This window comes from Pseudophryne corroboree, chromosome 1, assembly GCF_028390025.1.
Source record: "Pseudophryne corroboree isolate aPseCor3 chromosome 1, aPseCor3.hap2, whole genome shotgun sequence".
Classification (NCBI taxonomy): domain Eukaryota; kingdom Metazoa; phylum Chordata; class Amphibia; order Anura; family Myobatrachidae; genus Pseudophryne; species Pseudophryne corroboree.
In genome coordinates this window covers 774969675-774981782 of record NC_086444.1, presented here as the reverse complement: position 1 = coordinate 774981782, position 12108 = coordinate 774969675, and the positions used below count along the sequence as shown (strand labels likewise).

Here is a 12108-nt window from a genome sequence, read left to right as displayed (position 1 = left end):
ATCCATGTGGACATTTAATGGGAATAGTAACCTGTGGTGAGCGAAGTGAGACAACCTGCCTGAAGCAAGGCGAGGGTACACTTTTTAATGTTCTGAACAAGTTTCATGATGTTCTGAAGCAATTCAGCTATGCTAATCCAGGGGGTCCCATGTTCTGAACTTGAACCTAAACAGTCTAATGAATATATTATTTCATTATTTAAAGAAAATTATAGTTAGAATTTATGAGAACAGAGAGCAAAAGGTACCATAACCCATCAGTTTTTTTACTTAAATGAATTTTATTTTTTTATTAATATAGCTACCTATTCAACGGTTTTCATAGAAGTTTTCCACTTTTGTTTTATCTCTTTTTATTTTTTTGAGACAGCCTTAAAAATATAGAAAACTGACAAATGTCATCCCCTCCACGTTTTATTGAATAGGACATTATAACATTGTTGTAACAGTTACAGGGCCCTACACACCTCATTGGGCCTGCACTCAGAGGTGTAGCTAGGTGCCAAGGTGCCACGGAGCAAGGGTATGTTTTGGCGCCCCCTCTCCTGTACTGAATTGGGGGCATGTTACATTTGAAAAGAAAAAAAATATTTAAAAATCCTAAATCGGTAACAGGGCTGGTTCTAGACCTTGTGGATCTGGGGGCAATAGTTTCCTTTGGGCACATCCCATGTTTAAAATAGGGACAGTGTGGCCCAAAGGCACGCAATAAAAATATAAGGGTGTGGCTTCATGAGGAAGGGCGTTGCCACAGAATAGTAACAATTCAGATTACACTGCACAGTATTGTCCGTTATTCACATTACAGCACACAGTAGTGCCCCTTATACACTTTACGCAACACAGTAGAGCCCCTTATACATGTTATATAACACAGTAGAGCTGCTTATACATGTTACACCACACAGTAGAGCCCCTTATACATGTTATATAACACAGTAGAGCCGCTTATACATGTTACACCACACAATAAAGCCCCTTATACATGTTATATAACACAGTAGAGCTGCTTATACATGTTATATCACAGTAGAGTTATTTATACGTTATTCCACAGTAGAACCGCATATACATGTTACCAGAGCCGTAACTACGTGTGTGCCAAGGGGGCTTGCCACCAGCGCAGTTGCCCTGGGGGCGCACGGCCAGCGGCATGTAATGAGTCAAATTGACTCATTACATGCCGCCTCTAAGTCTCTGCGCCGCGCTGTGAAGCTAGAAGACATCAGCGCCGGAGGCAGCGGAGAAGGAGGAGGGAGGGGGAGCAGGGAGCCGCAGCAGCGCTATGTTATTGGTAGTAAGCGCCGCTGCAGCATCCCCCTCTCCTTCCGTATTGGCTGCCCGGCAGCCAATACAGAAGGAGAGGGGGATGCTGCAGCGGCGCTTACTACCAATAACATAGCGCTGCTGCGGCTCCCTGCTCCCCCTCCCTCCTCCTCCTTCTCATCTCACTGCCTGCACCGAGGGAGCAGCACGAGGAGCCTGTCAGCGGGGAGAAGGTAAGTATATCCCCCCCCCCCTCTCTCTCTCTCTCTCTCTCTCTCTGTCTCTCTCTCTCTCTCTCTCTCTCTCTGTCTCTCTCTCGGACACCGCCTGCCGCAATGTGTAAAAAATGGACTGGCTGCCGCAATGTGTAAAATGGGACTGGCTGCCGCAATGTGTAAAAAATGGGACTGGCTGCCGCAATGTGTAAAAAATGGGACTGGCTGCCGCAATGTGTAAAAAAGGGGGATGGCTGCCGCAATGTGTAAAATGGGACTGGCTGCCGCAATGTGTAAAAAAGGGGGATGGCTGCCGCAATGTGTAAAATGGGACTGGCTGCCGCAATGTGTAAAATGGGACTGGCTGCCGCAATGTGTAAAAAATGGGACTGGCTGCCGCAATGTGTAAAATGGGACTGGCTGCAGCAATGTGTAAAATGGGGTCCTGGCTGTCGCAATGTGTAAAATGGGACTGGCTGCCACAATGTGTAAAAAATGGGACTGGCTGCCGCAATGTGTAAAAAAGGGGGACTGGCTGCCGCAATGTGTAAAATGTGACTGGCTGCCGCAATGTGTAAAAAATGGGACTGGCTGCCGCAATGTGTAAAAAATGGGGACTGGCTGCCGCAATGTGTAAAATGGGGTCCTGGCTGCCGCAATGTGTAAAATGGGACTGGCTGCCGCAATGTGTAAAAAGGGTCTATCTGGGGGGGGCGTGGCCTGGACGCAGCTGGGAGAGGTTGTGCTGCAGCAAGAGCTCCTGCTATAGTAGGCCACAAAGTGCAAATTTGGTGGTGTTTTTTCGCAGAAACCCACTTTAATTGATGTAACCCACGGCCGTGGGCTGTGCACTACAAGAGGACACCCTGCCTGGTGAACGCTGCACCACATTGACGCCTAAGGCCTAACCTGCAGCCTCAGACCGGGGCCTTGAGTTTGGAGACTCCCGGACCACGAGCTCCGGAAGCGGAGCGCACACTGAAAGGGACCCGCGGAGACAAGCTTACCCATCTGGGCATACCCTCACCTCTCTCCACCCTGTGCCTGACCGCCGGCCGATATCAAGACGAGACTTCTTCACCGCGGGAGCCGCAACAGCCGCACGGATCCCCCTGCCCGTCCCGCTGCCGCCGGCCATCTTAAGGTGAGACCTGACACTGACCGAGGCTCACCATTAGTTAAATACCTTACCCTACGTCCCAGTCTACCTCCCTCCACACCAACACACCTTGCCTGGACGCCCTGACTCTCAGGTCCCGCACATCAGGTGACAGACGTCACAGCAAGCGGCCCGCCACGCGGCCCTCGGCGCCCGGCTCCCCTCACCGCGCCTGTGCTCGGAAGGCCATCCAGGCCGGGTATAAACCCTGAGACATACCCGTCAGCCGCCTTCCCTACAAACCAGGAAGCTGCACGCCCCAGTAAGGTGTCCGCGGCACCCAAGAAGAGAGGGTAACAGACGTATACCCCCCCTCCCCACCCCACCAGACGTCTCATCCTGTGAAGATTCACAGTCCCCAGCCCAAACCAATATCATACAACAACACTAAGGGGGCACAAGTCGATCTTTCTCCACTACACACTCAGAGAGAATCATTACCTCTCAAACGACCTCTGGACAGTGGATTGGTGGACAAAAGATATCAACAACTGTTTCCTAGGCGTCTCTAAAGGGGGAATTCCCCTCCCTACTGGAACCACTGACTGGTGCATTAACATACCCTACTTTGATTTTACCCTGCATTCTCAAACGGACCGCTCTGCGACCCAGATGTTCCACATATGCGCAACCTCTAAAATGTAAGCGCTTTTAGACCCGCCCACCGCCACTCATGTCTGCCTAAGCACGTACGCATAATCAATGTGACTGAGTTCTCCTGTTTCATTATAATTCATTGATTGGACCCGACCAACTGGTGCACCTCCCAGGGCTTTCTACATACATCCCTACGGTCGAGTAATGGCTCCTAAAAAAAACAAAGAAGTAATACCTCCTAAGGTCTCCTTCCCCCCTCAGAAATCCCTCCAAATTTCCCCTCTACAAACCGCCTCTCCCCCCTCGGTCATATCAGACCATACGGGATCAAGTGTCCTGACGTCCGCTCTGTCAGTATCTGGAGTAGACTGTGAATCAGACGCCCCCCTAACCGTGAGATCCCTCTGCCAGATCCTATCCGCCTTCAAGTCTGAACTGTCTAAAGACCTGACTTCTGCCGTCCGCGAAGTCAAGACCGAGCTGGTGGCACTGGGAGACAGGACAGACCACTTAGAACGCAAGATGGAAGAATTGGTCACTTCCCACAATGAACTCCTCACATCCCATGACCATCAACAACAAGATCTAGACCAATTTAAGGCCAAGTTGGCAGATATGGAGGACAGATCTCGAAGGAACAATGTTAAGATTAGAGGCATCCCAGACTCAGTCAGTAACTCTGAACTGGAGGCCTATGTCACTGCTCTATTTAAGAAGCTTCTCCCGGCAGCAGACTCCGCAGAACTTCTAATCGATCGTATCCACAGACTCCCAAGACCACGCAATGTCTCAACTGACCTTCCCAAAGACACCCTACTCCGTGTCCACTTCTTTCCAGTTAAGGAGCGTATTATGAGGGCCGCTAGAGAATCCAAGAATTCCGACACCTTAGGAGGTCTCCAAATATTTCAAGACTTCTCGGCTGCCACTATAGCAAAGAGGCGTGCTTTTGCTCCTATCACCCTTGCCTTAAGATCTCACGACATACACTATCGCTGGGGATTCCCGGTCAAATTGATAGTCACCTACGAAGATTCGACATATATCATCTCCTCCCTGGACGCGGGTGTGAAGCTATTGCTTGATTGGGACATATCTATTCAGAAACCGCCTATCCCGTCCCGAGCTGCTGCTATCCGCCAGGAATGGTCGACTGCCTGAGACTTTGGCCTACTTCACCAGGTCCTCTCAATGCCTTTTTTTTCTCTTTTATCCTATTGATATCTCCGATTTACGGAGAAAAGTAGACCTCTTCCCCCCTACTGAGAGGGGAGGGACTTACCCATTATTTTTCTTGTGTGTTTCCTAACACCAGTATGTATTTAATTACATGTTTTATATCTAGGTCTACAAGTTACAGGTTTACTCTCTCGCATATTGTTTCACTATTGTCTTCCATTAAGGGGACTTAGTTTATATTGTTATAATTACCTACTGCATACCTATTATTGCCCCATGTTTACATATCTGCTAATTAGTAAGGTTTTTACTGCACGTACGTGCCTTAGTTCTATCCTCTTAGAAGTTAAATTTGAGTGGCGGAACGCGGTTCTTCAGCCCGCCCCCGCCTCTTTTTTCTGTACTACTGCAAAACCCTAAACCCTTTCCCTTTCCCTGCAGTAGTCATGCAGGTCCAATATGCCGGACCTTTTTTTTTTTGTCATTAATGTTGTTTCCCTCCTATTCCCCCCACTCGATCCATCTCCACGATATCCTAGCATACCTCCCTCCCCCCTGAGCTCCAGACATGGCCCAAAACTTCACCCACAAGTACATCCTGACATCCAGTACCTGCCCTATATATTGGTTCACCATAGATCTCTGCCCACTATTCTTACTGTACGTATGCAATGGTGAACCTTATATCCCTCAATGTCAAAGGCCTGAACTCGCCTAACAAGCGTAGACTGGCCCTTACATTCTTCCACCAACAAAAAGCAGACGTGGTCGCTCTGCAAGAAACACACTTCTCATCTGCTAACCCTCCCCTTCTCAAGAACAGTCATTTCCCTATGGGATATTTCGCAAATGGTCCATTTAAAAGAAACGGGGTGGCAATCCTCTTCAGCAAAAATGTCTCTTTTACCCTCCATACCCAACTCTCAGACAAAAGTGGCCGTTACCTTATTCTCACTGGCCTGCTAGACGACAAACCTGTCACACTGGTATCCCTGTACGCTCCCAATTCCAACCAAGTCCCCTTCTTGCGTAAACTATTCCTCAACATACGTCACACAATGAAAGGCTCCCTAGTTCTCTTAGGTGATTATAATCTTGTCCTAGACCCGAAAATGGATAAATCCCGCCAACCCTCTCAACCCATTTCAGCCGCTCACTCCGGCCCCTCCTCAGCCTTCCGCAATCTGCTCGCGGAATTTGACCTCTACGATATCTGGAGGTCCCATAATCCATCAGGTCGAGAATATACATTCCATTCTCTTGTCCATAATACCTACTCCAGAATAGACCTGATCCTTTGCGACAAATGGTCTCTCCAGAGAACTGGGGACATTGATATATTGCCAATTACATGGTCTGACCATGCACCAGTCCTCTGGAAATGGAACCTCCATGATCTCAGTAACCCACCCCGTCAATGGCGTTTATACCCGTACCTTCTAAATAATCCCATGTCAAAAAAAATTATCTCCGACTCTATCAACTCTTACTTAGCCACTAACTCTCCCCAGGACACCTCTTCTATTAACCATTGTTGTGCCTTTAAAGCAGTTACCCGTGGAGCTGCCATTCAAGCGGGTGCCACTCTCAAAAAACAAGCGCATCAATTACAAGCGAAATTAGAAGCTGAACTGTTGGATCTCGAATCTCAAAATATAACACATCCCTCTAGAACTCTTAAAAGCGAAATCTCCAAGGTTCGAGGTCAACTTCAAAAATCACTTCTAGCCCGCACCCAAGCAGCTCTGAATAGGATGCGCCATAAATTCTATCTACTGGGCAATAAAGCCGGCAAGATGCTAGCGCGTAAATTACGGGGTCAGCAAGCCAGAAATAAAATTAAGTGTATTTACTCTCCTACCAAACAGAAGATATTGAACCCCAAAGACATAACAAATCAGTTTGCAAAATACTATGCTAAGCTATATAACCTAGCAACTGACCCCTCCACTCCCCAACCCACCCCTTCCTCTATCTCTTCGTTCCTAGATAACCTCTCTCTCCCTACTCTCACCCAAGAACAACTAACTACACTCAATGCCCCTTGGTCAGCGGAAGAAATCTCCGCTGCTATTAAATCTACTCCTAGAAACAAAGCCCCAGGCCCAGATGGATTTATCTCTGACTTCTATGCCACTTTCCATGACATTCTCTCTCCCCATTTGACTGCCCTTTTTAATGCATTCTCTGAACTCGGCTCTCTCCCTTCAGAACTCCTAGAAGCGCGCATTGTTACCATCCCTAAACCCGGAAAAGACCCTGCCCTTGTACAAAACTATAGGCCTATCGCACTACTCAACTGCGACATCAAACTCTATGCCAAAATGATTGCAACACGCATTAATAGGTTCCTCCCACTGCTGATACACCCGGACCAAACTGGCTTTGTACCAGGCAGACAAGCGTCTGATAACACGCGAAGGGTCTTTAACCTGATAGACTCACTATCTAAGGATCAAGGCCTTCTCTTGCTGTCCCTGGATGCTGAGAAGGCCTTCGATAGATTAAATTGGGACTACATGCGCGATGTCCTCCTCCGATTTGGATTTAGAGACCGAATACTTACCTCTATTATGACCCTGTATAGCTCCCCTACGGCCCGAGTGTTCAGCAATGGCTTCCTATCTGATCCCTTCCCCATCACAAATGGTACTAGACAGGGGTGCCCTCTATCCCCACTAATATTTGTCCTGTCAATTGAACCCCTTGCAACCACAATACGAGATAACCCCCTCTTCCCGGCTCTACAATTTGGCGCATCCTCCCATAAAATAAGCCTCTTTGCAGACGATGTCCTCCTCTTTATCTCTGAACCCACTACAACGCTACCTATCCTACACTCTATCCTAGATGCCTATAGCCTAGCATCTTACTATAAACTCAACACTACCAAAACAGATGCCCTCCCCTTCAACATACCCAACTCTCTCCCACTCCTCCAATCCTCCTTCCCGTACAACTGGCGGAATCACACGATAAAATATCTGGGCATCAACATCCCTATCTCCACCTCTGACGTCTTCACTGCCAACTTATCTCCCCTAATAGAAACGCTAGAAGCCCTAACAAACTCCTGGTCGTCCTATGAGGTCTCCTGGCTGGGACGTATGTCGGCATTTAAAATGTCTTTACTACCCAAATTGATGTATCTCTTCCGCACAATTCCATATACTTTCCCAAAAAAGACCCTACAATCATGTTCCTCTGTCATGTCTAGATACGTCTGGTCCTCAAAACCACCCTCGCTGGCCCTATCTAGAATGATCCTCCCCAGAGCATTTGGAGGTTTCTGTCTGCCTAGTTTCCCACTATACCAGGAGGCATCTCTTTTAGCCTCCACTAAATACTACTTTGAGGCCCACCCACGTTTAGGCTGGGTAGAGCTAGAACAAAACCGAGCAAACCCATTTCCTCTAGTAGATTTATTCCGTATTCCAAAACCACTCCGACCCACCAATATGACTCTCCTTCCCGCCACCCAAGCCGCACTTCAAACCTGGGACAAATTATCCGCCAATCAACCAGACCATATATCGCACATCTCCCAGATCTCCATTACTACACTAGCACTACTGATACCTCATCTTAATCTATCTAAATGGAGACGTGCAGGTATACTCTGTTTAAGCGACTTGCTTGACGGACTCTCCTTACTACCCTTCGCAACTCTTCAGTCGCAATTTTCTTTACCCGCTACGGAACTCTTTCACTATATGCAAGTTGCGCACTGGTGGAGATCAATCCCCTCCTCTCACACAACACTCCACGCGACTTCATATACCCTCTTCTCTCGCCTCTCCCTGACTGAATCTAAAGGCGACATTACGTACTGGTACAAACAGCTGATAACCCCTACATCCCATACCAAATCGAATGCTCAATTGACTTGGGAACGAGACCTGGGAAGAACTCTGACACCGAATGAATGGCGCCTCATTTTTCTAACCTCCTACTCTATGTCCAAATGCTTGAACCACACTGAAATGCACATGAAATTAATACACAGACTTTACCTGACTCCTGACCGACTCCACAAGTTCTGGCCTTCCCATAGCAACCAGTGCTGGAGGCTATGCGGCTCGATAGGCGATATCTACCATATATTCTGGTCGTGCCAAGTGATTGCAGATTACTGGTCAAAGGTATTTGACCTAATAAATAAAGTGCTGTCCATTCAAATCACCCCAGACCCGACTCTAGCATTACTACATGTTGTCCCTCCCTCTGTTCCCCCATCCGCCAGATACGTTCTGGGTCACATCCTCATAGCCGCCCGCGCTAACCTGGCTCAACTATGGAAACAACCCACATCCCCTACCTTACTAAAAGTTATTCATAAGATAAACTATCACTTTCTCATGGAAACGGAATATATCCCCCCCATCCCCACCAACACCACTCCCCCTAAAGCAAACTGGTCCCCGTGGTGTCACTATGTCTCCACCAACGAGGGATCCCAATACCTTCATAAATCAGCTATACCCGACCAAAACCAAATTAACTTAATTGAACGACCAGAAGATACTTGTGATACACAGCACTGACTACTAACCCGCTCCCCACTTCCACTTTAATTCCCTACGCTCACAACCCCGAACCGAGACAACCACAGTCTAGAATCTTCCCCTTACCCCCTACCAACCTATACTTATACAACTTGACCCCCCGGAACTAGAGATCTATTTCCTTGCTGCTGGGCAGCGACCATTATTATGCATAAATATGATTGAACTACCATGCAAAAATTAACCAGGCGCTAATATACCACAACCCAACTAAAATGGTTGTGTTAATACAATGTTTAATATCAATATTTAAACCAATACAATATATGTTCAAGCTGCAAGAAAAAATTGACTTGGGGTAAATCAAGTCAAACAGAGAGAAACCGGCACTTTAAAGTCCCTGGTAACTTGGAAACAACAGACACATAGATTCCTGCGCTAATTAACTCTACAGAATGATATGGCTCAGAGTTTGCTTGACTCAATAAAAACAAAACAAAAAGGATAATTAAATATACTTTATATGATTATTTTTTATTTTTATCACACATACATACATGTATGTTTAAAAATTAATTTAAGAATAAATTGATTAGACCGGTCTAAATAAAACATAAATCAAAAAAGCAAAAAACAGAACATATTAATAAGCTAATAATAAGCTAAAGGAGGTGGATCATACGTAAACTCCTGTGCACAGAAAAATCAATAAAAATACTAAAAATAAGTCCTTTGTATAGGATCGTGCAAATAGTTTGACCAGCTATAAATTGCAACAGTGTCTCGTTATGTTTTGTAGTGTTAGACACTCTTCATCAAATTGCCACTCAGCCAAAAAATGCAACAGGTAAGTGTGACAAACGCTCCACAACGGAACTTTACATATGGTTCGCACCTGAAGCTGACATGCGGAACAGGAAAATAATGTGAGACGGTCTCGGGCTGCGGGAAGGCGCTTCGCTGGCGCCTGTTATGTTATTGTTAATTACCCCGACTTCCAGGCTCTGTGAGTCCGCGTCTTCGGGTGCCGTATGCAGACACCTGCGTCCCGTTAATAAGCACACCTTCACCGTTGATTCTCCTGATAATGCCTCTGGAGCCCGGCTTCCAGGCTCTGTGAGTCTGGAAGCCGGGCAGCCTATTTGGACCTTTGTGCACCAGCTATATTGCACTTTTACAGCATATCTTTTCCAGTGACATTATCTGGAGAATTGATGGTGAACGTGTGAGTAACACTAAAACGCAGGTGTCTGCATACGGCACCCGGAGACTCACAGAGCCTGGAAGCCGGGCTCCAGAGGCATTATCAGGAGAATCAACGGTGAAGGTGTGCTTATTAACGGGACGCAGGTGTCTGCATACGGCACCCGAAGACGCGGACTCACAGAGCCTGGAAGACGGGGTAATTAACAATAACATACCAGGCGCCAGCGAAGCGCCTTCCCGCAGCCCGAGACCGTCTCACATTATTTTCCTGTTCCGCATGTCAGCTTCAGGTGCGAACCATATGTAAAGTTCCGTTGTGGAGCGTTTGTCACACTTACCTGTTGCATTTTTTGGCTGAGTGGCAATTTGATGAAGAGTGTCTAACACTACAAAACATAACGAGACACTGTTGCAATTTATAGCTGGTCAAACTATTTGCACGATCCTATACAAAGGACTTATTTTTAGTATTTTTATTGATTTTTCTGTGCACAGGAGTTTACGTATGATCCACCTCCTTTAGCTTATTATTAGCTTATTAATATGTTCTGTTTTTTGCTTTTTTGCTTTATGTTTTATTTAGACCGGTCTAATCAATTTATTCTTAAATTAATTTTTAAACATACATGTATGTATGTGTGATAAAAATAAAAAATAATCATATAAAGTATATTTAATTATCCTTTTTGTTTTGTTTTTATTGAGTCAAGCAAACTCTGAGCCATATCATTCTGTAGAGTTAATTAGCGCAGGAATCTATGTGTCTGTTATAAATATGATTGAAGTAATGTGTATACCCGGTTATAGTGTACTAGCCTTTTTCCCCAGTCTGGATGCTCTCCCCTCCCCTCCCTTCCCTACATATACCCTTCCTTATACCTACATCTGTATTAAGTTGTTATGTAACCCCTTTTCTTTGTTCTGTACCCCATAAAAATGTTTTCTCTTTCAAAATAAAAACTATTGATGGAAAAAAAAAAAACATACAAAGCATGTTGATAGATAAAACATACAAAGCATGTCGATAGATAAAACATACAAAGTACTCTCAGAGACATCTCATCAGGACTGAAGGATTTGAATTGAAATAAACCTGAAAGAGATTACACAAAAAAAGAAAAAAAAAAAAAAAGGGTCTATCTGCCGCAATGTGTAAAAAGGGGGACTGGCTGCCGTAATGTGTAAAAAGGGGGACTGGCTGCCGCAATGTGTATAAAGGGGGACACCGTCTGCCGTAATGTGTAAAAACGGGGACGCTGTCTGCTGTAATTGTAAAAAAGGGACGCTGTCTGCCGCAATGTGTAAAAAGAAGGACCGGCTGCCGCAATGTGTTAAAAGGGAGACTGGCTGCTGTAATGTGTAAAAAGGGGGACTGGCTGCCGCAATGTGTAAAAAGGTCTATCTGCCGCAATGTGTAAAAAGGGGGACTGGCTGCCGCAATGTGTAAAAAAAGGGTCTATCTGCCACAATGTGTAAAAAGGGGGCCTGGCTGCCGCAATGTGTAAGAAAGGGTCCTGGCTGCCGCAATGTGTAAAAAGGGAGACTGGCTGCCGCAATGTGTAAAAAGGGGGACTGGCTGCCGCAATGTGTAAAAAGGGGGACACTGTCTACTGTAATGTATAAAAGGGGCTCTACCTGGTGTAGTGGCGCTACTGTGCAGCGTAATTTGAATAATGTAGACTACTGTGCACCGTAGTATGAATTGCTATTATTTTGTGGCCACGCCCCTTCCCCGTGAAGCCACGCCCCTAGAAATTTTTTGCACGCCTACGGCGCGCACTGCCCCTATCTTACATGGGGGGGGGGGGGCGCCACTGTCGTTTCTTGCACACAGCGCTAAAATGCCTAGTTACGGCACTGCATGTTACTCTGCAGTTTCTAATACAGAGAGAGGTGCTGCAGCAGCGGGGGCAAAGAGAGGTGCTGTAGCAGCCGGGGCAGAGAGGGGAGCTGCAACAGCCAGAGCAGAGAGAGGCATTGC

At 46.4% G+C, this 12108-nt stretch overlaps 1 protein-coding gene across 3 annotated transcripts in view; it reads left to right on the top strand.

Annotated features, from left to right (window-relative positions):
* The window catches only part of STPG2 (sperm tail PG-rich repeat containing 2), a 1528785-nt gene that overhangs the window by 490626 nt on the left and 1026051 nt on the right, over positions 1-12108 (top strand). The gene's annotated exons all lie outside the window — the stretch shown is intronic.